The sequence below is a fragment of the Sardina pilchardus genome, chromosome 16 (assembly GCF_963854185.1).
Source record: "Sardina pilchardus chromosome 16, fSarPil1.1, whole genome shotgun sequence".
NCBI lineage: Eukaryota > Metazoa > Chordata > Actinopteri > Clupeiformes > Clupeidae > Sardina > Sardina pilchardus.
The window spans coordinates 14,179,666-14,185,665 of NC_085009.1; the positions used below are offsets into that span (position 1 = coordinate 14,179,666).

General features: G+C 42.9%; 1 protein-coding gene across 1 annotated transcript in view; it reads left to right on the forward strand.

Moving 5' to 3' along the window:
• col4a5 (collagen, type IV, alpha 5 (Alport syndrome)) overlaps positions 1–6,000 on the forward strand; it is a 43,408-nt gene that overhangs the window by 925 nt on the left and 36,483 nt on the right. The window lies entirely within an intron of this gene.

Consider the following 6,000-nt stretch of genomic DNA (forward strand, 5'->3'; position numbering starts at 1 on the left):
TGACTACATCACTTAAACGCATCGGGTGCGGCGGCAAAAGGGTCAGACCAACACGAGAAACATAAATAAAGAATATATGTAGCCTAGTCTACATAACTAAAACACGTGGACACAGGTGTGAAATAAAAGGTGGGTAGGCTACAACAGATAATGCAATTAGCCCATGAAAATTATAGCCTAGCACTGATGTCCTTGATAGGCTTTTAATTGTGAAGTGCTTGTATGCTGATAATATTGTCTAAAAAGACTCAACTTAATGTTAGTGATAAGACACATGGTTAAATTCCTCAAGGGTTTGTGTAAGCTGAACTCTCCCTGTTCTAGATGAAACACTAAGGCATCATGTGCGGTGTGGTCCTACCGCTCAATTCTATACAGCATCAGTGACCACATAAGGACGCATTGCTGGCGAACTTATCTCATACCTCCACATTCTCTCACACATGAATGGACATATACTTGCGTGGCACCCCCTGCGTCCAAAAGTGAGAGTGTCACAAATTACCAGTACCAGACAATCATGCCATTTCATGACGAAACTCTGATATTAAAAAGCCATAAACCCGTGAGTCACTTGTCCAGAGAGGTATACTGTGTCCATATTTCACAGAATTTGTCTCTTTAGTTTGGCATTTGTGACACTGTTGGGAATGTTGTTTTAGGTCTTTAGTGGCTGGTCTGAGGCGTGTGATTTCTAATTCAGCTGTTCCATTCTCCTTTGTGTCCTATGGTTGACTTGACAGACTGGACCATTCAATGGAGAGGAGTCAACTTGTGGGCAGTCAGTGTTTGGTGGACAGTTCAGCAGGAGAGGAAAAAATAGAGCGAGAAAGAGACAGGAGACATGATTGGTCTCGTCCCTGCCGGGATTATCCTGCAGCGAATACATTCCCACCCATATAGTGCCATGCCCCAGTCTATGTGAACGGTAGATCATTCGTGTCTTTTTGCATAGTTAAGTGAAGGTGTTATGGGTAACTTCTGGTGAAGTTATGGTTAGGACAATAAGCATGATCAACTGTCTGTCCATGGACACTTTCAACAGTTCCTTCTCTTAGTTATTGTTAGTCCGTGTAATAACACAGGTAAAAGAAGCAACAATTCAGAGAGAAAAAGGAGATGTATTCCGATCATTAGAGGTATTCCTAAAAATCCGATTCCATTTCTGAAGTTTTAGGAGCTCAATTGCATTCTTGGTCTCCTCTCACCTCTATGTACTCTGTCTCGCACGTCTCTCAGTTGAGGCTCTGCGGGGAGTTGATAATTAAGTGCCATTAGAAACCCCAGCCATGTTCTTTTAATATCTTAGCCTCGTCTCCCCTTCTATTCTGGAACTGCATGGACTATGTATGCGCTGGAAATGCCATATGATGGCGTCAAAGTCCAATTTGAGAAGCAACTCATTGTGGTTGAGTTGGGCAGCTTAGAGTACTGTGGACTGGTAGCAGAATCCCACATACTAGCTTATGCTTTATGCTTGTGATTGCATGTGGATTTAGTGTGCTTTGTCTTCAGTCATTTGGTGACAACGGCATTGTGGGCGCTGCTCTTTCTCCTCTTTAACATAATCAGGTTCTCCACAACTCAACTTTAAGACTGCCCCCAAGAATGGCTCCCTCTAGTGGCATACACATATAAGTGATGTGAAAGAATGTTCGAGTGACTCTGAAAGGAAATGATTTGGTTTGGCTGTTCTTTTATCTCAGCCATCTCAGTGTTTCTTTATACTGTGCATTATTTGCAATTATTTGTAGTTGTTTGACGATGCATGTTTGTTTTCCAGTAGACATCTTCTTGCCTTTATATTCTGGAACTAGTTGTATGATACACTTTGAACTTTTCAGGCCCCTCTAAGACCCCGTGTGGAATGTGTGTGTGTGTGTGTGTGTGTGTGTGTGTGTGTGTGTGTGTGTGTGTGTGTGTATGTGTGTGTGTGTATGTGTGTGTTTATATGCATTTTTCTAGCCATACACGTACAGACTGGGACCTGATCCCAGAGTTAAACGTTAAGCGTGGTGGTACCTGTCGCATCGGCCCCTATTCACCTTTGTCAGTCATGCCTCTCAGTCAGAGCAGAGCATCAAACATCTGTGAGCATATAGCCATAACATGCTGGAAGAAACATCCAGACTGCGATTGGATGAGATGGGGAGTTGGGGAGTTGGGGTGTGTGTGTGTGTGTGTGGTGGGGTGGGGTGTGTGTGTGTGTGTGTGTGTGTGGGGGGTGGGGGGTGTGTGTGGGGGGGTGCTGCATCGGCCAAGCACCCGGCTGCAGCTCTCTCCTGCGGGGCACCACACATTCCAACGTTATCTCACCTGCCGGCGGTGAAGCATCACGTGCCTTTTCATGAGCAGCCGAGCGACAAGCATTTCTCAAAACAGCTCGCCCGAGCTCTCAGAGTTCTTGCCACGGGACCCTTTTTTTTTTTTGGCTGTTTTTCTTTGGATGGTCCCAGTTTAATAACACTCCCTGTCTTGTTGTCATAACATGCACGCAATGTTTCTGGGCATCTTGACATGGTTATCTCTCTGGACAAATGATCAAGCAAATAGAAAATGACTAATTAGTGGAATGTGAAAGTCAATTGCTTTAGGTGGTCTTGTTTGTATCCAACTGTAGTGGCCCTGTAATGCACCCACTGACACGGTCATCAGAGATGTTATGAATGGCTTTTCACCAGCTATTCAGTGTAAGGCATCTGAATAGTTAGAAAATTGGGCCACCCACCCCTGCGAAAGCATCAATTATGATGGTTTAGGGGACTGAGAGGCTAGCATAGTCTCTCTAGTGTCTTCAGAATCTTGATGACATGAATACTTTCTACCATTTCTTTCAGTTCTAATCGATGTTGAATTTGTCAGATTTGAACAATCCTAAATTATCATTTCAACCACTGGACCTAAATTAGAGCTAAATTGCTTTGTAAATATATGTTCATAATCAGCTCAACCAGTGACAGAATGTGAAAAACTTTTTTTTTTTTTTTTTTTTTTTTAAAGCTGTTTTGCCTTGGTAACAAATGTGTAACCATGGTGTTCTTACTAGTGCATGGCCCTGTTGCGCTCCAAGAACACTCAAGTTATTTAATGATTAAAATGTCTGGTTTAATTGGTAAGCTTCTCGTTTGAGCAAGCTAAAAACCTAAAGTGGATGGCAACGTTTTGACATCAGTGCTTCTACACACTGTTGACAGTGGGCCGCCTTCCACCTATCACTGCACTGGTTTCACATGCCATGCCCATGCTCCTGCCTGTGCCCGAGTTTTAAGTTAGCCCTGAACAACCTTAACCATACGTCTACTGTGCCATTAAAAGCATAACGTATGAAAAGAGATAGTGGGATAGTTCTCTCAGACGTTATCTGATAGAGAGTAACACTAACACTCTTTCTGTTTATCCATTGGTCTTGCTGAGCGAGGCAGAGCTCTTGTGGTTCACCTGTACACAGTTTACATTGCTGTGGTTTGTATCATCATCTTTCTGTCCTGCTGTAAACAACAACCTTGCTGACCCCCCCCCCCCCCCCCCCCCCTGACCACACACAGTGAACCCCGGAGAGCTGTGAATCTCAGTGTAAATACCAACCAATTTGCTTCAGGGATGTTAGACTTCCTCTAAAATGTTTATGGGGGCTGGGACTGAAACATCACGAGAAGAACCTCGACATACCTGAACAAGGCACATCCTTAGAAGTCAGGTCCAAAGAGATCTAAAGTCCAAGGCATTGAGATACAGTATATGAACTAGAGCTGCTAGTGGGCTCTCAGTCTGCCCAGGACTCTGGGTAGTGTTTGGGGAGCAAGGTGAGGCTAAGAGAAAGTTGGAGCCACTTGGCTTCACACTAAGGTGTAAATGGGGTGGAAATGTCATTTAGGATTAACACAGCCATTGTCTCGCTGTTATGGCAATCCTTTGTTTAGTTAGGTAATTGGCCATTCCCCAACGTTTTGACCAACCTGCTCTGTTACTGAGTCTTCACTGAACCTCTCATCCCACCATCACTGAGGCAATTCTTTATTGTCAGTTGGTGCATTTAGCGCTGGTCAAAACCAGTGCTATTGAGAACCAGGAAGGTGATAAACGAATCACATATCTGGTATAACTTACATATTTTAAATGTTACACAGCAGTACTGATTCTGTGTAATGTGATAGAGGATCTCATGTTTTTTCATGGTGCCTTTTTCAGAACAAGTTCAGAACAGTTCTACAGCATTTCATAATGCCCTTTTCAGAACAAGTTCAGAACGGTTCTACAGCAACAGCTGTATTTTTTTAAATATCTTTTCGTTGTTTAATGTTTGCTGACTTTTTTTCTAAACAATTTACAATTATGCGCTACAGCGTCTTCCCCTCAAATACAAATTCTGAAAATGGTCTATTATCATAAGCGAAAACACACAAGCACTTTAAACTTGTCGTTTACAAATATGCCACACTTTTGAATTAGCTACATGTCTTGCATGTCTGTGCATTGTGAAACTGATGCAAAAAACATTTGGTTCAATCCAAAGTAACAAGAGAAGTAGGTCTTTAACCTGAGGTCTGCTCTTATCAACTTAGTGTAGTCAGAGGAATGTGATTGCATTGTGCCATCTTGAAGAGAGAGAGAGAGAGAGAGAGAGAGAGAGAGAGAGAGAGGGGCAGAAAGATAGACAGAGAAAAAGAGAGACAGAGAGAGAGAGAGAGAGAGAGAGAGAGAGAGAAAGAGAGACACACACAGGCCCTCAAAGTAGAAAAGAGAGAAGGAAGGGGGGTTGTCTTTTGATCTTAAGGCAGACAAGAGTTATGGGTTATTACCTGCCCCCTCACACACACACACACACACACACACACACACACACACACACACACACACACACACACACACACACACACACACACACACACACACACACACACACACACACCTTCTTTGTACTGTGCTGTGTCTATGTTTTGCCTGTGCTGTGTCAGTAGGTCCAAGGCCCTCAGCCTTTCAGCGATGTTGGCTCTTTCTGGTACCAGCATAGAGGTGAAGATGTCTGGAACCATTTCAGTACAATTGCCCTTTATGCTTAGAGCAAGAGACCTATGTGGGGGAGAGAATGCTCTGATCATTCTGAAAGAGATGGGTCTTCTTACAAAAGGTTGAGTCAGGAGCTTTTAAATCTCTCTGCTTTTAAAGCATTACACCAAGACGCTCTTATTGGTTTTCTGGTTTTGGTACAGTAGGCTCATATTGATAACAATCACAGTTAGCACAGTGTATCTCGATCAAATCAGTTTCCATGCAGTTCAAATGTTGATGTCTATTAAGAGCAACGTGACAGTAACCATTGCACTCTGCAGCACTACGCTGCTATGCAACTGTAGGCACAGTGCTCGTAATAGGTAGGCAGTCATTAATGATGTGTTGGATTTACTGAAACAGTAGTTTTGTTGTAGTTCCCTGTAGTTGACAGTCTACAGTGGTCGTAATCTGCAAATCATCTATTTATTTACTCTTATTTTCACGCGGATCACCTGAGCGGAATGTTACACGGATGCTGATGCAGAACACCTTAGAAACCAGGTATCCAGGTAGTCCAGGTATCTCAGAGTACAAACCCAGACAGAATGATTTTATGCTGTACCCTAGGCACATATGAGTTTGGTGGTTTCCCCTCTCTTCTCCTCTCGCTTCCTATTTTCACGGTTGTCTATCCTTCACCCTGGAAATGAAAAATTGGATAAACAATCAGGTGTTTAGCTAAAGCAGTTAAAAGTAAGGAGAGGTCTTGGGGTACTGCATTTTATTGTAACTGTATATCCTATACATACAACTCTGGAAAAAGTTAAGAGACCGCTGCACATTTTTCTGATGTCAATATACTGAGTTGCTGAGTGACATTCGAAGGAGTTGACGGTCATATTCACAATTAAGAAACCACTGCAAATTTGAATATGACCATCAACTCATTGGAATGTCACTCAGCAACCATAGGATGACGTCTTTTTTCCCCAGAGTTTTTCCAGAGTT